The following is a 23,284-nucleotide window of genomic DNA, read 5'->3' as shown; positions in this document are numbered from 1 at the left end:
TCTAATTATGTATCCATCCCCTCAGAATTTATGTATTATAAATGATCTTAATAAGCCTTTGCTGTATCACTTTGAAGTAATCAAATTATTTGTGTGGGGGTATGTTTTGCCTTACTTTTATTCTTTATATTTCTGTATCTTACTGCATCCTTTAAAGTTCAGAACTCAGAAGGCAGAAAAATATCACTCATAAAATTTTAAAGTATTTTCAAATTTAAAAAATATCAATTTTGATGAAAGCTACTAACAACCTATTAAACAGGAAAGTGGTTTAGAAAAATACTACCCACTAGTATTTTTAAAACATTTTATTGTGAAAATTTTCAAACATACAGAAAAAAAATTTAAGACTGTATAGAAAATATTCACATAGCCACTACCAAGCCTTTAGAATTAACATTCCCTTGTATTTGTCTTACCATCCTCTCAATTGATCTTAACTTCTGAACCATTTCAAAATAAGTTGCAGATCAGTACACTTTCCCCATATATACTTCAGTTTCTCTGTCATTAATTATAGTATAGTGTTTAATACAGTGTTTCTCTCAAAGAAAAAATTTACACAAAATAAAATGGATAGATATTAGACTTACCATTCAATGATATACTCAAGTAATGCAAATCCCTAACAGGATACAGGGTATTACCACCACCCTAGAAAATTCCCACATGCCCATTCCCACTTAATCCTTGTCCCCAACACCCATGCATCCATTTCTAAGCCCTCCAATCACTTTTTTTTTTTCCAACATTAGTTTTGTTTGCCCTACCCCAATACAGAAATATGTAAGTTTGCCTGTTTGGGGGACATCACAGAAATGGAATCATAATCATGTCCTAGTTTTCTGTAAGGCTACGTTCACTCAGCATGATGTTTCAGAGATTAATCCAGGTTGGTGCAAGTATCAATACTCTCTTCCTATTACTCAGTAGTACCGTGTTATATATACACAGCAGTTTATCTATTTTCTTGTTGACAGACATCTGAACTGTTTCCAGTTTAGGGGTCAGCCACATATTTGGCAGAGTTTATACATAGAATCTGGTATTCCACCACTGTGGTTCTTTCTTTTCCGGAATTTCTTCCCTCTTCCTCCTGCTAGACTGCCATCACTCTATAGCTGCTGTGGTATTTGTGAATTTGATCTCATTCCTCAAGCCAGTAAGACTGCAAACAAGCCAAGAGGAGTCTGCCTGAAGCAAAACACCATCAAGATGAGAAACTCACCCAAGGCCATTCCCTTTTTTTAAGAAACCACTCCAGTCCAGTTTCTACTTGTTTCTGTTTGCCCTATAGTGTCCTCATGTTTTTTATATATTGGCCAGAGACCGTAGTCACAATTTGTGGGAGAATTTGTTCAGTAGGATCTTGACTGCATTTTTAAAATTATAACTCTCTATTTTTCCACTTCAAAAAAGCTATAATTGATAAATCTCTTTTTGGCTTTTCTTTTTCTCCTCAGGAACTTGACTGATCCAGTCTCTTTCTATCTGAAAAACCAAACTAAACCAAGAAAAGGCCTCTGGGAGCCACAGATTATGAGAGCTGGAGGAGGGAATCCTGTAACTCTGTACATGAACCAATACAAGTCCCAAAGACATCCCAACACATGTATGAAGAACACACCCAAAGAAGCTAAGGTTTTGAGACCTTCTGATAGAAGCCACTCTTCAGGTACCACACTAACCCTGAGTGGTGCATGCAAGAAGTAGACCAAAAGCAGCAGGGCAAAGGCTTTGAAAACTGAACTGGCGCTAGAGACTGACAACGCCCAGGCCACAAACACTGAGAACGTGCAGTTCTCATGAACCTAACCATGCTCATCACCTGTTTTAATTAAAAAAAAAAAAAAAAAAAAAAAAGTCAACATTCTCCTGACAAGACACAACACAAATTTATTTTACATACACAGAATCAGGAAAATCTGACCAATTCTCAAAGAAAAAGACCACAAGAGATGCCAATCTTGAGATTACCCAGATATGAGAATTATCAAACAAAAATGTTAAGGCAGCTATTTTCATCCATCCTCCCCAGGGTAAAAGCATACACTTATAATGACAGGAAACACAGAAGTTCTCAGAAGTACAAAGTAAAAAGAACCAAATGGAAACTTCACAACTGGGAAAAATTTAGGGAAAAAATGATTTGACAAGTGTAGACAAAGGAAAGCAAGCACTGAATAACTGATCTTCAAAATAAGAAAATAACACAAATAGATAAGAAAAAAAATCTCATCTTAATAAAAGAAAATTTTCCTGACATTTTGCATCTTTAGCACTGACTAGTAATGGAGGGTAAAAAAACATCAACACAAAACCTAGACATCTCTAACTAAAATGCTTTAATCCTTATTCTGTCTCCTCTTGAGCCCCTCTGAAAGCTCTCATGATTCACCTTTGAAAAATATTCTGATTCTATGAATTTGTAGGATATACAATTTTTAAGAACGCTGGACTACAAGTGAGGACATCTGATTCAAGTCTCGGTTCTGTAACCATGACAAAATACGTGAAGTGACATCACTTCTCTAGGCCCTAATTCCTTATTTGTAAAATTAGGACCTACTTAGTGAGTGATGACAACTTACTTAGCTTTATAACTAACCATTGTTAGAGTAGGCAGTTAGTTAGGTTCTAACAGAATACCTGGAGGCCAGCAACAAGGAAGTCATTGCCGGCTATGGGGAAAGTCAGAAGCCTGGCGGCAGCACTCTACATCAAACCACATCAAACCTCATCAAACTGGACAGGCTCAAAATAGCAGATGAGATGACAGGAAACCCTGACCAAATAAGGAAAAAAACTCCTAACACCTTGCATCCATGCCCAGGTAATGAATATTCCACCCTCTAGTTAACAGCTCTCAATAAAAGATAGAGACCCAACAACCCCCAGGTGCTCCAGCTTCTCTCACCCTAGCTCACATCCCCAGACTGTATTTTCACTTTAATAAACTTCCTCACTTGTGTCACAGTGTCACATGTCTGTCCTTGAACTCTTTCTTGTGACAAGACCAAGAACTTTTGATGACACCTATGGGACAGGCTGGGTCTCCCCCAGTTCACCTGGCAACACCATGAACTAATTTTAGGAATGCTTTGAGGGTCACTCCTGTTTCCCCAGATCTTAGCATTAGCCAAGTTCTTCACTGCTCTCATTACTTGTTTCTGACAAATAAGGAGAACCTATGGTCAGGTAGCTGTGACTGGCAAGGTCTAGGGCAACACTATTAACAGATACAAAAGGCAAGCCACAATGCAAACCACATTATGTAATTCTAAATTTTCTGGTAGCCACATGAAAATTTTAGGGAGAAACAGGTGGCAATTATTCTACTAATATATTTAATTTAACCCAATATATAACCCAAATGTGATCATTTCTTATAATCAGTATTTTAAAATCAAGATTTTTCTTTATCTTTAAAATCCAGAATGCATTTTATATTTATAGTACATCTCAACCATGACTAGTCATATTTCAAGTGTTCAACAGCCACATTATCACTAGTGGCTACCACAACTATAGACTGCAGGTCCAGATGTGGAGGTGGAAAGGGGAGGAGGACACAATGGCAAACAAGGGCCAAGGACCAAGGTGTCTCAATGAGTCACCTGTCTCTCTCTGTCTCTCTGTCTCTCTCTCTCTCTCTCTCTCTCTCTCACACACACACACACACACACACACACACACACACACACACACAAACTTATTGGTGATGGTAAAAAGGTCATCCCCACGTGGCAGATAGATCAGAGAAAGTTTGTTCTTGAAATAAATTTCCATCTCTACTATGGGGAGTAGCCACTATAAAAGAAAAAAAAACAGGTAGATAAATGGCTTACATATCATTTCCAAATACGTGAACTTAAAGTATTTATTCTGGGTCACCTGGGTGGCTCAGTCTGTTAAGCGTCCTACTATGATGCATGTCATGATCCCGTGGTCTATGAGATCGAGCCCCGCGTCAGGCTCTGTGCCTCCCTCTCTCTCTGCCCCTTCCCTGCTCATACTCTGTCTCTCTCTCTCCCAAAAATAATAAACATTAAAAATAATAATAAACTATTTACTTTTATGACAGCCACTGTTTATTTTATCCTATCCACAGTTGTAGGGAAGTATAATCATGTAGGGAATATATTAAAAGGCATTATAAAACAATTAAATGATTTTAAAGATTAGTGAAGGAAACACAAAATATACTTCACAAGTTCACAATTTTCAAATCAAATGCTTTACTGTGACTTAGTTTCTGAAATTTCAGCTAATTTATCAAATCTCTCCTTTGAATGAAAAAAATAAAAACCTTAATTTTTTGAATAAATTTATGAATACTAAAACCTCTATATTTTTTAAATGGATATAATTTTTTTTGTTTTGAAGGACAGTATAACAATTTTATTCCTTAAATGTTTCTCATGGAAAATAAAGGAGAAGTGAGCTTTGTGAGAACCTATGGTCCCACCCCAGTCCCATCTCACCATGGTTCCCATCTCTGTATTAGAACAGTAGTGCAGACACTCTCAGGAAAGGACAGAACTGTGGAAACAAGACCTAGTTCAGAGCTATCTCTACAATTTATCATCTAAGTGATTATAAACAGGCATAATTGTTTCCTCATCTATAAAATAGAGATATTAAAAACCTCACAAAGTTACAGAGACTTATTTAAATAAGATATTTATACTCTATCACAGAACATTCACTCATCCTTCCTTTTCTGTTCGGATTTTTATTTACTTTCTCATTCATCAAATAACTTTTAAATTAATCAAATGTCTTTTGGTGTCTCCAAATACTTTACACATTTGAAGTATTTCTATGTAATCTACTCTAAATTCGCAAACCCTTGTGTTCTAAGTCATTTTTTAAAAGGGTCAAATTATAATAAAATGATCCCATTAAACATCTGACTAGAAACAAATAATATAGTGAAATAAGAGCATTAGCATCTTTTTTTTTTTTTTTTTAAACAATCCTGCTTATAGGAGAAAATGGCAATCACAGGAAGGAGAGAAACTAGTCATTGTGAAGGATCTCTGTTCCAGTGAACCAAAGGAAAACAATCAAAAGATACGACTGAAAGTAACTGGCTTAAAAAGGCAGTAACTGGCAGAACATGGACAAGAGAATAAATAGTACATATTAAAATCAGAAACTCCTGTCTGTTACATACCAAACTTTATTATGTTAACTTCCTTTCGGAGCAAAAAATTAAAACTTAAATAACAAAAAAAATCCATTACTATCCACTGGAAAGATGGATGGATTGATAAAAGGAAGAATGGTAAAAAAATAGAGACTCCTAATGGCTTCAATACATTCAAGAAATTTGCAATGGCCTGTAGCTTCAAATGTTATGGCTGTATTGCTAATATTAAAGCACGTAGCCCACCCCTGAATGTGTTAGAACCTACTAGTAAGACTGAATTTAACATAGTACAGACCGTTTGAAAAGTTTGAAATACTTAAAAATAAGGCCAGAAAACAAGTGAAGATAGGATGCCCCGCGCCCCCCTTTTTTTAACAAAGAGAGAACACCCAAGCACCCAAAAGAGGGGGGGATATGAGGCTCAATCCCATGACCCTGGGATCATGATGTGAGCCTAAATCAAGAGTTGGAAGTTCAACTGACTGAGCCACGCAGGTGCCCCAAGGACACTTTTCATTTTATTTATTTTTTAAGTCGTTTTTTTAAAATGTTTATTTATTTTTGACAGAGAGAGAGAGAGAGACAGAGCATGAGTGGGGGAGGGGCAGAGAGAGAGGGAGACACAGAATCCAAAGCAGGCTCCAGGCTCTGAGCTGTCAGCACAGAGCAAGATGTGGGGCTTGAATCACGGACCACGAGATCATGACCCGAGCCGAAGTCGGACACTTAACCGACTGAGCCACCCAGGGGTCCCTAACATTTTTCCATTTAACACCCATTCTCTACCTCTATGTGAGTTTTAAATTCTTGCTCTCATTCTATTCTGGGTTCCTTGGGATAAGAAGAGAGCTACATTTTGTTTCTGGTTGCATGGTGTCCATATTAAAACCTAGGGAACAGATGCCAAAATTATGTGAAGCATGAAGATCAATTTTTAAATAACAACAGCAACCCACCATAACAAGTTCTACTATTACATTTAAGGTAAGGCTTAAATCTATGTAAGAATTCAAGCTTTCTTTGACTTTCAAATAATAGATAACACAATCTTTCAGGTTCCATTTTAGTTACAGAAGCCTCACATCAAAGAACAATCACCCAGTGGTAAAATACAGGGGATTAACATAAATCCAACGTGCATTTTACTACTGATTTGAAAATTAATTCTCCAGAGGCATAAATTCACAACCAAATGAATATGAATACTTCATACAATGCCATCTATATAGTAATGCCATTCATTCTTCACATTTAATAACACCACTTCAAAACCACATGACAACAAAAGATGATAAATAATGACAATGAAGTTTTCTACAATGAATAGAACAAGTTAATTCACAGATGATATAATTAAAAAGTAGGTAGTAGGGGCGCCTGGCTGGCTCAGGTGGTTAACTGTCCGTCTGACTCTTGGTTTCGGCTCAGGTCACGATCTCAGTTTGTGAGTTGCAACCCTGAGTTGGGCTTTGTGCTGACAGTGTGGAGCCTGCCTGGAATGTTCTCTCTCTCTCAAAATAAATAGATAAACTTAAAAAAAAAAAAAAAGTAGATAGTAAAAGGGAACAGATCATTGGTTTCTTAATATGCACCACCTCAATGATCCTACCTCTAGGGAGGGTCACAACTCTTTGGGGCCTTATCCTCAGTCTAGCAAGCTACAACTTACTTTTATCAGTTCTCTTAGGATAATATAGTTCTGAGAGAATAAATGTTAACAAAATACACTAGAGCAATTTATGAATGAGAAGAATGATTTACTAATTTACACTGAGAATGTAACTGCAGACTGGAACATTCACTGATGCAACAGAGCTGGCAGTGCCCAGCCCACATCCGCTTACCGCTCAACTTTCCTTAGGAACGAGACAGCTTTTTTTCCATTAACACCTACAGGTCATCTCTGGCCACAGGTTTAGGTCAGGGAGAAGTTGCTGAGGACCTGCCCACCCCGAAAGCGTAACTCCACCAATATGGAAAGGGACTTGGTAGACAAATTACTCCCACTTCAATGACCCTTGAGTGAAATAACTCAGAGGCATATTCTATTCGGTCTCCCAGAGGTCCCTACATGATTTGAGCTTCAACTGCCCACAACAGTAATCTACTGTTTAAGGCATCCTTACTGGCCTCTTTATCTTTTCTTACTTCCCCACTACTCCATCACACCCACAGGAACTTTCTGGGTTCATTTTCCAAATAAAATGGTTATATCAAGGGTCCAATTCCACTGAAATCAAACATAAGACAGCCAGTCAGCTTAGTTGTTTTCTTAGCAGAAAAATATTATTGTTAAACCAAATTAATTTTTAGAAGTTGTGACATGACTACAGACTCAGAACAAAATAGGAGAGGTCTGAGAGACGGATCAAAAAAGTTGACAGATTTTCTTGAAAATAAGAATCTTTTCAACAGTTCAAAGAAAAAGACATACAAATAGTTCTAAAAAATATGAAAAGATGCAAATTAGAACTATAGTGAGATACGATTTCTCAACTTTCAGACTATATATATATATATAAGTTCTGACTATATACTGTTTGTAAGTGGGGAAAAAAAACCAGAAGATACCAAAATGTCTAACGGAATTTGGCAAATTGCCTAAAAAATAATATGCATATTTATGGTCACACATAAAACTCCCATTCTTGAAACAAGTTAGGTACATCCATGTAATGGACTACTACACAGTTATTAAAAGGAAGGCAGGCTAGCTCTATACAGTGCTTTAAGATGATCTCTAGTTTACGTATACACGTGGGTTTGCTTATATATATATTTTTTAAATAGCAATATAGTTAAAACTGGTTACCTATAAGGGGAGAAATAAAAATGTACCTTATTTATAATTAACATGAAACAAAACTAAATCAAAACACTTAAATGCTAAACACTAAAAATAAAATGAAACAAACGGACCTGACTATATAACAAGATGGCAGAAAAGTCATACAGGTGAATGTACTTCAAGTACTACAAAACAGAATACTTAACACTGTAAACCCCAGCAGGACAAAGGCCAAAAAAGCAGTTTTTAGTAATCATGTTGGTGGTACTGGTTTAGATATATAAATATATATTAAGACAAAAAATCCTATGTAATACTTCTATATGTATTTTATATATTTACATATTTATATCTGACATATTTCACATATATATTCTATATTTTATATTTTAATGTTATATTACATTTATATTTAATAATACCTAATATTTTACATATATGAAAGAAAAAGAAGTTCATGTAAAAGCCAACTTAAAAAGACTCATCTGGCCAAGACAATGAGCATCATCATCATCAGAATAAAAACTACAATGCAATAAACATAAACTATTTAAATCTATAAGCTCAATGACACTTCAAAAAAAAGAAAAAAATCCTCACTGGTCTACTTTTCCAAGATTCTAGGAAACAACTCAAATACCTTGAAAGTTGGTAAATAAAGGAAAGAATCAAGTAATTAGTATGCCTTTCCTGTGCAAACTGTGCCACAGAGTAACCAAGCATCTGATGAGGGAAGTTTCTTTTACAGAGATATTACAGATCATATATGAAACCTTGATATAATTAGGATATCAACATTTTGAATGCTTGCATAGAAATAAGAGATCTAGGCAGTGATCAACAGTAACCTAATCTCACAAACAGAGACAATTAAACAGCTATTTCTTCTTGGAGTACTCAGCACCTCCTTATGAAATATTCTGTCACCCTAACACCACAAAATAAAGCAAGAAAAACCTGAATTAGATTAAGCTCTTAGATATAATTACTGATTCACAAAAAAGTACAAGGGAAAGAGAAGCATTTTACTACAGGGATGCAATTTAAAAAATAGGGGCGCCTGGGTGGTTCAGTCAGTTGGGCATCCGACTTCAGCTCAGGTCATGATCTCACAGTCTGTGAGTTTGAGTTCCACAATGGGGTCTCTGCTGACAGCTCAGAGCCTGGAGCCTGCTTTGGATTCTGTCTCCTTTGCTCTCTGCCCCTCCCCACTCACACTCTGTCTCTCTCTCAAAAGTAAATAAACATTAAAAATTAATAATAATAATAATAAACACAGAATGAGGAAATTTACATGGCAAGTAAGTTAAAAGGGAAAAATATAATAAATAAGGAGGTAGAAGAGTTAAGGTGTATATACCAACCAAATGTAATGTATGGATTTTGTAGTGACTCTAGAAACATTATTTATGAGCAAATGAGGAACATTTAAACTAAACAGCTACTTACTGATATTAAGAAATTATTGTCAACATCTCATGCATTAGAATGTCCACTATCAAAAAAATAAAAGAACACCACAGAAAATAACAAGTGTTGGACAGAATGTAGAGAATGTAGACAAAGAGAAATCAGAATACTTGTGCACTTTTGGTGGGAATAGAAAATGGTGCAGCCACTCTGGAAAACACTATGGAGGTTTCCATATGATCCAGCAATCTCATTTCTGGGTATGTACCAAGAAGTGAAAGCAGGATCTTGAAGAGATATTTGCACACCCATGTTCACTGCAGCATCATTCACAACAGCCAAAGATGGAAGCAACCTAAGTATACACTAATGAATGAATAAAGAAAATATGATATATGCATACAATGGAATATCAACCTTTAAAAAGAAGGAAATCCTGTCACATGCTACATGACTGATGAGACCAAAGGACATTATGCTAAGTAAGCCAATCACAGAAGACAAATACTGTATGATTCCACTTATACTAAGTATAAAGTATCTAAAGTAGTCAAACTCATAAAACCGAAAAGGAAAATGTTTGTTGCCAGCTGCCGGTAAGAGGGAGAAATGAGAATTTTTCTGTTTAACGGGTATCAGTTTCAATCTGTTTGAGTTTTGCAAGACGAGAAAGTTCTAGAGATCTGTTGTACAACAATGTGAATAGAGTTAACACTACACTTAAGTGTACTAACTACACACTTAAAAATGCTTAAGATGACAAATTTTGGTTTTCACTATAATTTTTCAAAAGTATATTTAAATCCCTTTTCAAATAAAAAAAGAAATTATTACCAATTTTTCAAGTGTGATTAATGGTATTGTGTGTGTATGTGTGTGTGTATATATATATATGTATATATATAATTTTTAATAGTCCATATCTTACGTAGCTACATACTAAATAAAATATGTATGAATGAAATCATATGATACAAGTATTAGCTCCAAAATGACAGGGGGTGGGGGGGACATGGAAACAAGGTGATTAAAGATGAAACAAAATTCCTGACCACTGCAGCTGAGTTCATTATGCTATTCTGTCTTCTTCAGTGTATGTCTGAAAATGTGCACAAAAAGTTAAAATAATAATATACACTTGTAGGCCAACAGATTCTATTAATACAGTGGGATCCACATTTATTTAGGAAAGTAGCTGTAAACCATGATGATGTAAGGTACAATTAGAGTTAAAATAAACTGTACCTAGCCAAGTGAAGAATAAGCAAAAAAGAGTATTATGAATCCCTCATGCTTATTTATATCAAAAACAAAGTTGAGGGTGGGGGTGGGGTGGTAGAGGTAAGGTAAGTGTTCCCACAAAGCATTCCTTTTCATTTTCAGGGAAAGAATGTAAGATACTACATAGCACAGGTTTAACTCAAAACACAGGCATTTCTCAGGTTCATGAGAAAACCACCACTGTGAACCAATACCTATAAATTTATTAGCACATCATGCAAGTATGTACAAATGGCTGTCATGTCCTCAGCTAGACTATAAGCAAGTATGTTGTAATCCTGGTCTTTTTCATCTCTAACACTAACACATTTTTAGAACTAACATAAATTTCTGTGATCATGACTCAAAAATGATTTAAGGAATTCTCAACAAAATTGGTAAATGTGTTGGAAATAACCTGATTTGAAACAGTCAAAGAGCTGTTCCAAAAACAAAACAACATACAGTCTGTGAGGGACACATTCAAAAACTCACTTGAAGATAGGCACTTAGAAGAGGTAGCCAGTTACACAGCACCTGTACCTCACATACCCAACAGGCCCGCACAATGGATTCTTAAGGGGGACATGCCACAAATAGTTAAGACTATCAAGAAAACCAACAGATTTCAAATGTGAACTTCAAACATAAAGCCAAGGGCAGGTAATCCAAATGATGATGCTGATTTACCAGAGAGCTGTTTCTTACATGAGAAACTGTAATGCTTCAGAAGAAAACAGCAGATTTTAACAATGGTTATTGAGTCACCCAAGCACCCTAAAGAACCCAGCAAGTGTCTCATAAACTAATGAAAAACCATGTCATTGTGTCAAGTAAGGCCACACAAAACATTCTCTCTCAGCAGTTAATGGGGAATGTTGAAGAAAATAAGAGGGGGGAAAGAGAGAAGAAATTTTCCTCTTATCAACATACTGACCAGCCCATCTTTAAAATGAATCATTTCCTAGGAATTTGTTCACAGATAACTCATCTTGCCCACTTATTCTGATTCTAGTTAATTTTTAGTAGCTTTTATTTCAGACTGATACATCTACTATTTCCCACCAAGTTCTAGAAGTCTTTTTCAGTTTCTATAGCTATTTGATTTAATGTTTAAAATAAAAAATTTGATTAAGTAAAAAAAAGTTTTAATAATGTACTACAGAAAACATTCTGAAATTGATTATTGTTAAGTAATTAATTGTCCTATTTATTGAACTCTAAAATACATAACCAATCCCACTTAGGTAAAGAATTACTTTTTGTAAGGGAGAGTCATTCTGATTTTAGTTAACAGTAATGAGATCACTCAGCCTACAGTTAGAATAAACTTTAGAAATTTAGCCCAATTCTATCATTTAATTGCAGAAGAGTTCTTGCCAAAAGTTATCCAAGACATATACAGAAAAGAGAGCTATCTCAACTCTTACAGATTGGCTTTTCTACTGTATAACACAGTTCACACATGTTTATTCCACAGAGAAAGGTTTCTAAATGATCTTTTTAAATAGTAAGGATGGTTCTCTTGGAAATTAATCATTCACTCACTAAAAACAGGTAGAATTTTAGACATTTAACTGCCCATTAACTATAAATATTAAGATAAATGCAATATGCAAAAAGACTATTTAACAAGAAAATTCTATTCATAAAATATAGCCCACCTGTTAAAATACAATATCATTGCTATATAATAATAGTTTTCATCCTGATAACTACAGCCAAGTGGTTATACAATCTATAGATGATGGAACTCTCCAAAGTAAGGGTTCGCCCTTTTCCTTTTTAACTAAATAATCAAAAATTAATTACTTTAAGTGCCTTACCTTACATATATTTTTTAAAACATTTCTCTACTCTGGGAACACAGATATATTTTGTCAACCTATGACAAACTTTAAAAATTCTTAAGAGACCCTCCCAAGTAAGAGAATAATAAAAAGACCAATTAAAACACTCTACCATTCGGAGTGGGAGGAATTCTTACCATTGGCAGTGCATTGATGTGGGGATGTGCAATTGAATATCCGGTACCGCCAATCACAAGTTGCTGCTGCTGAGAAAAAGGAAAGTACAATATTCAGTGTGCCCTAAAACAAATTCAGCTTAAGAGATTTCCCACAACAAGTTTCCATGTTATCAAATTATTTTTATTTACCTCTGTAAGGTCCCTGCCACCAACGATTATCCTTCCCCCCCTAAACAACTATTATCTTATATAAGCAACAGCAGCAACTTTTGGGGTAGTAAGTGGCAGGCACTGAATCTTTACAACACTCCTAAAAGGTTGACACAATGAACAAAAGGGAGACTGGAAAAGATGGATTTGCACAAAGTGTACATTCACCCCCATTCAACTTAACTGGTGCAAATATTACTGCGATAGGGCCCAGTATAGCATGTTCATAATCTATGATCATAAGCCGCAAGGACTGGTATGAATTTATCTTCTATATATTGTTTAATAATAAAAACAAATGCATGATTGGTTTTGAAACAATTTCAATCAAAACTTATTAAAGTTTAATCGCTTCAGAGTCTACATTTTACAGAGTTTACCCCATCATCTCAACTGCTAAGTCACAGCACGTTATTTTCTGTGTCCCTCTGTGTAAAATATACAAGTTGTTTTTCAGACGCCCTGTCAAAGTGGTGGCTCTCCGGTCTAACGCTGACCAGTGCAGATTCCACCACGTGCTAGAGTACAATTTTATGTAACAGGGCAAGCTGATGCCACAGAAAGGAATGCAGGAGCTTTACCTCCTCCACCAAACCAGTGAATTAAGTCAGTAAACACTAAAAAGATAACTAAGCAAATACACTGAATAACTGTAGAAAGAATATAATCCCTTTAAGTTGGCTCCTCTCTGATCTTATCTTTAATTAACTAGAACTCTCATTTGTGCTGCCAACTCCATGGCCAATCTAAACAACTTCAGGGCTACTAAGTAACTTTCGGGTAGTTAAGTTATAATATCTAGGAATTAAAATAACATTTATTAAACATGGCACACACTTACTGAAATTATACACAGTTACATCAACATATAATATCATATCAGCCTCTGCAGGCACCAAGGTCTTTTGGCACAAGACACTTGTGAACCAGTTGGTAGATCCTTTGTAGACCTACTGGACAAATGTTCTACAGACATCATAAGTGAGTCAAAACAAAAACTAGATTACAGCTAGAACTGTTTACCTCAGGGTCATTTGCTATGAACATCAATTGTTTTATCAGAGTTTTCATGAGTTTTTGAGCTATAAGCTATATAGGGCTACTTGTTATCCAAAAACTGACTGAGCACCCTTAACAGAGAAAAGTTTGGGCATACATCCATTCTAGTTATTTATAAATAATTAACATGTGCTACTGAATTACACACATTTTACTTTTTTTTTAATGTTTATTTATTTTGAGAGAGAGAAAGAGAGGGAGGGAGGGAGCATGTGTATGTGTGTGTATATGTGTGTGTGCACACTTGGCAAGTGAGCAGTGGAGGGGCAGAGACAGAGGGATGGAGAGAACCCCAAGCAGTCTCTGTGCTATTCAAGCACAGAGCCCAATGCGGGGCTTGATCTCACAACAGTGAGATCATGACCTGAGCCAAGATCAAGAGTAGGATGCTTAAACGACTGAGCCACCCAGGTACCCCTAAATTACAGGTATTTTAAAACATAGAAAACTGAAGGAACAAAGATGTATTCCTACATGTCAAATATCTTTTTTGATAATCTCTTATATGCTTAGCCATCTTCTAAAATAATTAGATCATAATAGGTAAAAAAGCTCATTCTCGTAGTTTAAGTATCAGCTCTGCCATTTGCTTCTTTACTATTCTTATTCACATTTCTCACAGTTTCTTTTGCATGAATCTTTCAATTATTTGTCTGTTTTGCAGGGTTCAGTTGAAATTACTCCATAAGTCTACGTTATCAAACACAAGTAAACTTAGAATAGTAAGCTCAGACTTGTAGCAACTCCCAGAAAAGAAGTGAATGACTGGGATTGCCACAACTGCCTTGTGGAGCTCCCCCCTCCTCAATCCCTTTATGTACCACTTTAGATAGAACTTTCTGACATCAGGGCGGAATGAGGGTGCAAATTTAACCCATCTGTCAGATATTAGTAACATTTAATTTTTAAAATTTAAAACAAACATAAATAGACTAATAGAGTCCTGTACCCCAAAGGATGCTTGTTTTTCACTACCAGGGTGTGTACACACATACCATGCACAAACTCACACAAATAAACCTACCTTTGGAAAATACTAAATTAGATCATTCCAGTTGCTAGTCTTTCTTGTTCCTCCTCTGCCTGGTTCTCTTCTCTTCCTTTTCTGTGATTAGTGAGTCTTTCTTCCATCACACTCATAGATGTCTCTAATCTCAGTTTTCTCTAATTAGTTTTTCTCTACTTTTGTTTTCTTCATTGACTCATTTAGCTTTTCCTTTTAGACTATATTTCCTTAAAGGAAAGAGTCCTAATAGTAATTTAATAAATATTTAAATAGTGAAATAAATATTTGATTCTAGGATTTCAAGAGTGAATAAATCTGTGGAAAATGGTATGTCAACAGGTATGCCCATTTGCACATATAATACAATCTGAAAAATTTAGGAAGTCCCTACATTAGCTGTTTTCCTAGTCAACTTATTTAGCCACGTCCTGGCCATTTTGGAGGGCATATATAAAGCATATATATCACATAATTCTTAAGTTTATAAAATGAATTATCTGAATTTTAAAAGATATAATTATATACTCTTCCAAAGAATTACAAAAATCTAATGCATATTTAAGATAACCTGACAGAATGTATATTAAAACTATTTGTACTAAAGTAATTCAAGTTGTCCAGAAATCCCAAAATGTGTATCCTTTACACCTGCCTTAGTAATCACACTTGCCCAGAATGCTTAGGTGGCTCAGTCCGTTAAGTGTCCAACTCTTGGTTTCTGCTCTGGTCATGATCTCACAGTTTCTGAGTTTGAGTCCCACGCTGGGCTCTGTACTGATAGTGTGGAGCCTGCTTAAGATCCTCTCTCTTCCTCTCTCTCCCAACACCCACCCCCACTCCTCCCCACCCCGCTCACTCATTCTCAAAAATAAACATATAACCACACTTGCCCAATATCCTCTACTCTTACCAGCACATCACCAGTGTCTCTGTTCTCTGCACACTTTGGCTGCCATGACATTACTCATCCTGTACCAGGAACTTCCTTCTATTATGTGGTTTTGGCCACTAACCGAGTCCATCTCTTCCAAGGTTCAGCCCAAATCAGGTTCCCCTCTTGATTACGCATCCTACTACCCAAGGACACAAAAATGAGCCTCCTTTATTACAACCGTGTTACTGCTTACTATCAAGCCTCCCCTGCCAGACCTCTTGAGACCAGGGAATTATCGGTCACCTTGCTGTCCCACAAAAGAACTAAGAATAGTGCACAGAACACACACAGTATTTAAGATCCATAATGATGTATCATATTATCCATAATATAATGTGGGAATAGGTAGATACATATTTGAAAATAAAACAGTAGAAACTGTATTACAGCACAAATAAATCATATTGGTAAGAAAGAACTTAACTGTGAATTTTTATTCTAAAGATGTCTAGGAGATCCTGGCTATATATAACCAGTAATTTCAGTACCATTTCCAGGAAGTGGCAAATAAAAGCTGATTATTTTGCCATTTAAAGACGACTCAAGAGCATGTGATCAATCACGTTATAAAATTAGTGTAAACCTACCAACTACTTTGCATACTACATAAACTATAACCCATTTGCTTTACTTCTTATGATGAAATAAATGTTTGCCAAATGTTTGGTTTTGTATCCAAATAAAAAGCTTTGCTCTTACAATCTATATTTCATAACATTTTACCTGAAATAACTGAAGTATTAATTTTAGAAAAGGCTTTCAGCACAAAAATAGACACTGCTAGGGCACCTGGATGGCTCACTTTGTTTAGCCTCCGACTCTTGACTTTTGCTCAGGTCATGATCTCAGGGTCATGGAATAGAGCCGCATGTCGGGCTCTGTATTGATCATGGAGCCTGCTTAGGATTCTCATTCTCTCTCCTCTGTCTGCCTCTTCCCTTCTCTCTCTCTTTCTCTCTCTCAAAAGAAATAAACATCACGGGTGCCTGGGTGGCTCAGTCGGTTGAGCATCTGACTTTGGTTCAGGTCATGATCTCATGGTTCCTGGGTTCCTGGGTTTGAGCCCTACCTCGGGCTCTGTGCTGACAGCTCAGAGCCTGGAGCCTGCTTCGGATTCTGTGCCTCCCTCTCCCTCTGCCACTCCCCCACTTGTGCTCTGTCTCTCTCTCAAAAATAAATAAACATCGAAGAAGAAGAAGAAGAAGAAGAAGAAGAAGAAGAAGAAGAAGAAGAAGAAGAAGAAGAAGAAGAAAGAAAGAAAGAAAGAAAGAAAGAAAGAAAGAAAGAAAGAAAGAAAGAAAGAAAGAAAGAAGAAAGAAAGAAAGAAAGAAAGAAAGAAAGAAAGAAAGAAAGAAAGAAAGAAAGAAAGAAAGAAAGAAAGAAAAGAAAAGAAAAGAAAAGAAAAGAAAAGAAAAGAAAAGAAAAGAAAAGAAAAGAAAAGGACACTGGTAACTCAGTAGACCTCTCCTAAAATCTACCACCTAGATATAATTAGAATTTTTTTAAGATACAAAAATCTTTTAAAACAGCACAACAGTATATTTTGACTGATCTTCAAAATTACTGCCCTCCAGTCTCTAGAAGTAAATTTACTTGATTTACAGATTTCTTAAAAAGCTAATGGATTATGGGTTCTCTCCCCAGGGAAAGGTACAAGCAAAACAAAAACTTGCTTATAATTTAAAGTAGCAACAGAATCGAATCTATTACCTCGTAGCCAGAAATAAATTCAAGAAATTGTACCTGGTATCCTTAACAAATAGAAATTACAAATGAATTTATAATTTTGCAGAATTTGGAAGAATCATTCCAAGAATTAAGAGGAAAACATAACAATCAATCTGCTTAGAAAGATTTTAAGTTTATTTCTTTTGAGTGAAGGAAAGAGCACAAGTTGGGGGGAGGGGTGGCAGGGAGAATCCCAAATCCCACTAACAATGCAGAGCTCAAACTCACAAACAACAAGATCATGACCTGAGCCAAAGTCCCCAGAAAGATTTTTATTAAATGAACTTCTTAACAAAAGTCACAGATAAAGTCCAAATTAAATTGTTCAGTACATGACTGAAAACAACAAATAAATGGTGATTACCTGCAACTGGAACCATAGAAAAAGAAATACATTCGTAAAGCAAAGTGTTTCAACTGAATCTTCTCAATTCCACTGATCCATTTCACAAAAGACTTAATAAGTTGTCTTCCTTCACATGCCAGTTTCTAGTAACATACTAAGCATTCATCAAGGCCTCCAAGCATCTAGATGTCTGGACCTCTCCTCTCCCCATCTCATTTCCCACCCTATCACATACACGGGTAATATTTGAGGCAGCCAGACAATTAAGAAGGGGGAAGGGGAAGGAGCTGTAACAGGAGGAATATCCTAAAGAAACCAACCCTGAGATGAGACTGAAAGGCAGAATGGTCAGATCAAACAGCTCTGCCATCACTGGCTCTAATTTTCCACTTCTCTTTGTTATTTAGGTGACTCAGAAAATATGGATTTAAAAGCTGTGTATTATGATCCCTATTTCCTAAAAATTAGATATACTCAGTACCACAAACCCACATCAATAACAATTTAAACATGCATTGGTATCTAATCATGCTACTATTACACTTAAGTTAATTTCATTGGTAGCAACACATGTGGTTGAATTGTACATTAAATTTATATAAAAAAAATTACTGTGCAAGAATAAGACAAAGAGCTATCAAGTACCCTGAGATCTGCCCATTAGAGAATAAGCAATGCAATTAAACACAATAAAAACCAGAAATTCTCTTTATAGTAAACCACAGTGTTTTTAAAATTAAAGTTTGGTTGGCAGTTTCAAGTGTTACTGAAAGTCAAATTTATTTTTTAGGCACTACAATCTGCCCATCAAAAGTTTCCAGTTCACTAACTTCCAAAATATTAAGAGAAGCTGAACATGAGAAAACGCTTAGACTCAAACTTGAGTTATGATACTCGAAAGGTGATATCAAAATGTATAGATAAATACACATTATTGTCAGCTACATGAAAAATAAAAGTGAATATATCAACAAAGTAACTATAATTTCCTTCTCTAAAAAACTATTACTAAATAAATGGTGCAATTTATAATTCATGATATCTTAGAAATATGACAAATGTGAGGATGCCTGGCTGGCTCAGTCAGTTAAACATCCAACTCTTGATTTTAGTTCAGGTCATGATCATGGAATATGGAACCTGTTTGGGATTCTCTCTCCCTCACCCCGTTCCTCCTCCACTTGTGCACTCGCTCCCTTTTGCAAAATAAATAAACTTAAAAGAAAAAAAAAAGAAATATGACAAATCTGACAGATCATACAAAGCTGATAACAGCTCAACTTTTTATTTTTTCAGTAGAAAGAAACAAGTAGAGGGAGGATGAAAAAGAACAGGAAAAGCATCAGGGTCTAATAAATAACAGGATGAAAAGAAAAACGAGACTTTGCCTATGATCACACATGTAGGTAGGTAGGTACCCAGCACTTAACAAGTTAGAATTCCTACATTTTATTAAGTTTCTCACTCTTCCCAAGGGTTGAATATTTGATTCAAGATACCAAGAACTTGAACAGCTAATTAGGACAACACAAAAATCATTCTGCTGAACAATACATTCCCAGCAGAAATGAAATGGTCATGCCAGGGATATTGGGTCTTTCTGTGTCCTACAGAAATGCCCTTCCAGATTCTAACCTAATTGTGAGACAAAGTAGGTCCCTCATTCAGATTTAATTGGTCTAGAGTAACAATATGCCCATCAACTGCATGAAAAGCTCCCCCAAGTGATTCTAAGTGGGGGTTAAAAACCACTGGACTTTGTGGCAGGAAAGGGCACGATGGGGACTAGTCAGAGTTTAATAAATAATCTATCTTGGGGGAGCATGGAGGGATCACTTCTTTCAACTATTAGCACTGCAAAGTGAGTAGTTCTCAGAATTAGAGTGGGAATCACACTATCAAGTAAAAGTTTTATTAATTTGATTTCAAGAGTAACAGTAAGGAACAAAAGATAAATGCCACCCTTCTCCCCAAAAGTGAATTAGAAAAGGGAGGATAGGGGCGCCTGGGTGGCGCAGTCGGTTAAGCGTCCGACTTCAGCCAGGTCACGATCTCGCGGTCCGCGAGTTCGAGCCCCGCGTCAGGCTCTGGGCTGATGGCTCAGAGCCTGGAGCCTGTTTCCGATTCTGTGTCTCCCTCTCTCTCTGCCCCTCCCCCGTTCATGCTCTGTCTCTCTCTGTCCCAAAAATAAATAAACGTTAAAAAAAATAAAAAATAAAAAAAAAAAAAAAAGAAAAGGGAGGATAATAGTGAGAACACCTTAGAAAGAAACCCAGAAAAAGAACACAAAACAGGGGAGTTATCATTCAAAAAGCACAAAAGGAGCAATGCTGATACCCACATTTAGATAAAAAGGCACATAAAGCCTGAGACTCAGCTACATGTGACAAAACTTAGTAGGGAGAAATTATAGAAGGATATTTTTTTCTGCTCAATATAATGGAAAACTGTCACACAAGTCAATTGAAGTGAAACAAAAGTTAAACAAAGTCACACAAGTTAAACAAAACCTGGATGTATCACTCAGCAAGAAAGTTACTTGCCACATGATGGCGGGGGCGGTTGTCGTAGGAGCCCCCTGTCCAATTCCTTTCAACTTGGCATTCAAATGTGCTATCAGGGCCATCAGCAGCCTCTGTGGCACCTCTGTGCAAACGACACCCTAGCAGGACAAATTAGAAAAATAAAAAGGCCATACTATGGTACAGGGAGGTAAGCCTGTACTGCGGAGCCACAGAGATTAGACTTGACTCGGAGCTATGGAATTTAGAATGCTAGCCCATCTAAGACAAGTTACTTAAACTCCTGGTGCCTCAGTTTTCTCATACGGAAAATAAATTGTTAAGAGTTGAATAATTTGATATTTATAAAGTGCTCAACAGTGCCTGGCATAGGAGTCACATGCAATCATTTTTAAATAACATATGTAAGAAAAAGGAGCCCTTCCCTCTGAAAGGACACCGTCCCACATGAGAGAAATGGCTTGCTGACAGTGTGGCCTGGATGTCAGCATCCACTTGTCCCCTTGGCCGTGCACTTCTATGCAGGACACAAACTGCCCGTTCGTATTCTGCTGTGCTATGTGCTACCATGACTCAAGAGTCCAGTTATACTAGGTCTTTCAGAAGTTCATTTAACAGCATTACTACTCAAAATAATTAATCATTGGTAAAACTTTTAAATTAGAACAGATGTGGAGTGTGCCCGAACATGGCAGTTGTCCTGTGTAACCACACAGTGACAATGCACACACCTTACTGTGACAACACAGAGTGACAAAATGACACACTTGACCCTCTCAGTGAAGCACAGAGTTTCTCCATCACACTTGAAAACTAAATCTTCGACTTTCACTTTGTAAAAGGATAAGCTTAACTTTTAAAAAATTAAGAACATGCTAGCAGATAATTACTTAAATGAAAATTGTCATTCTGAAGTCTTCTGAGCACAAAGAAAAAAAATGCATTTATGTTAAAATAGATACTGGGTTCAGAATTTTAAAATGTTTTATTTCTATCTACTGCTGAAGGATGTAAAAGTCATTCTTGTGTGTCTTTACTAAGAGTATTTCCTTACAGATTTTCACATGAAAAAAACTCAGAAACTGCTTACTCTGAGTTCATATTTCTAAAATTGGTATAATCTAGACAGTACCAACAAATGCTTTGCCTTCAGTGAATTAAAACAAGCTCATTTAACTACCATGTTTCTATCAAAAAAAAAAAAAAAGAAATACAGTCCTTTAAGATATCAGGGCTATCCTGGGGTACCTGGGTGGCTCAGTCAATTGAGCATCCAACTTCGGCTCTGGTCATGATCTCGCTGTTCGCGGGTTTGAGCCCCGCGTCAGGCTCTGTGCTGACAGCTCAGAGCCTGGAGCCTCCATCAGATTCTGTGTCTCGCTCTCTTTTTGTCCCTCCTCTGCTCATGCTCTGTCTCTCAGTCTCTCAAAGATTAATAAACATTAAAATAATTTTTTTTTGAAAAAAATCAGGGCTATCCTGTCTTCTGGCAAAATTCATTCTAAACATGTAATAACATAAATGACATATTTATAATTCTAAAAAATGTCAAATTCTCATCTGATGTTGGTTTGCTAAATTGGTTTCCATTTAGCTTTTTCACCATATTTAAAATGAAACATTTAAACAAGCAAATACAAGCTATGTTGTCTGCCTGACCCACTCAGGACACACAAACACGGGGATGGGGGACGAGGATGGGGACGAGGGTGGGGATGGGGGACGAGGATGGGGATGGGGACGGGGACACACATACACACACACACACACACACACACACACACACACACACCCTTACCTCTTTCTCTTTTCTCTCTAGGGGTCATGAAAAGAAGATCCATTTTCTTAATTCAATTTATTTACTTCAATACAAAACACCACTTTCCTCTCCCTGACTACCACTCAAGTTATAATAAAGTACAGACTGAGACTAAATGAATACTACAACTGCTTCATCTTAAGTTTTTAGGCACTGCTAAGCAATGGTCTAGAGGTTGGCAAATTATGGCCAGAAAGTTAAGTATTTTGGGTTTTTGCAAGCCACACAGTCTCTGTCGCAACTACTCAACTCTGTTATTATATTGCAAAGCAGCCAAATACAATACATGAAGGAATAGGTATTACTTTTTCCAATGAAACTATTCATACATACACATTCTCTCTCTCTCTCTCTCTCTCTCTCTCTCTCTGACACACACACACACACACACACACACACACACACACACACACACACGGTTATCAGGCAATACACTATGTTGGTACTGAAGTAATTCCCAAGACCACCCAAAATTCTACTGATCCAGGATGGAGCATAAACCTATTAGGACAAATAACCTAAAGGTATAAAGGGATGCCTGGATGGTTCAGTCAGCTCAGATCATGATCTCACAGTTCGTGAATTAAAGCCTTGCATCAGCATCACTGCTGTTGGCCTGTCAGCATGGAGCATGCTTCCGATTCTCTGTCCATCGCCCCACCCCCCACCGTCCCTCCCCTGCCTGCATTCTCTCTCTCTCAAACAAACAAACAAACATTTTTTTTTTAAAAAAGATAGATATAGGGGCACCTGGGTGGCTCAGTCAGTTAAGCATCTGACTCTTGATACCGACTCAGTCATGATCTCACGGTTATGAGTTTGAGCCCCACATGAGACTCTGGGCTGACAGTCTGGAGTGTGCTTGGGATTCTCTCTCTCTCTCTCTCTCTCTCTCTCTCTCTCTCTCTCTCTCTCTCTCTCAAAAATAAATAATTAAACATTTTTTAAAAAGACATTAAAAAAATCAAACTAACAGACAAAGTAAAAAAAAAAATTATTAAAGGGGCACCTGGTGACTCAGTTAAGCATCCAACTCTGGATTTCAGCTCAGGTCATGATCTCATGGTTCGTGATTCAA

General features: G+C 36.6%; 1 protein-coding gene across 5 annotated transcripts in view; it reads right to left on the bottom strand.

Annotated features, from left to right (window-relative positions):
- Positions 1-23,284, bottom strand: part of TBL1XR1 (TBL1X receptor 1) — a 180,244-nt gene that overhangs the window by 75,471 nt on the left and 81,489 nt on the right. For 4 of the 5 annotated variants that reach the window (XM_043594874.1, XM_043594876.1, XM_043594875.1 and 1 more), the window contains exon 2: positions 12,601-12,669. The gene's annotated coding sequence lies outside the window, so the exon portion shown is untranslated. The remainder of the gene's footprint in view (positions 1-12,600; positions 12,670-23,284) is intronic. The other variant, XM_043594878.1, reaches the window with a different exon arrangement.

The sequence above is a fragment of the Prionailurus bengalensis genome, chromosome C2 (assembly GCF_016509475.1).
Source record: "Prionailurus bengalensis isolate Pbe53 chromosome C2, Fcat_Pben_1.1_paternal_pri, whole genome shotgun sequence".
Taxonomy (NCBI): Eukaryota; Metazoa; Chordata; class Mammalia; order Carnivora; family Felidae; genus Prionailurus; species Prionailurus bengalensis.
This window is presented reverse-complemented; position numbering and strand designations above follow the sequence as displayed.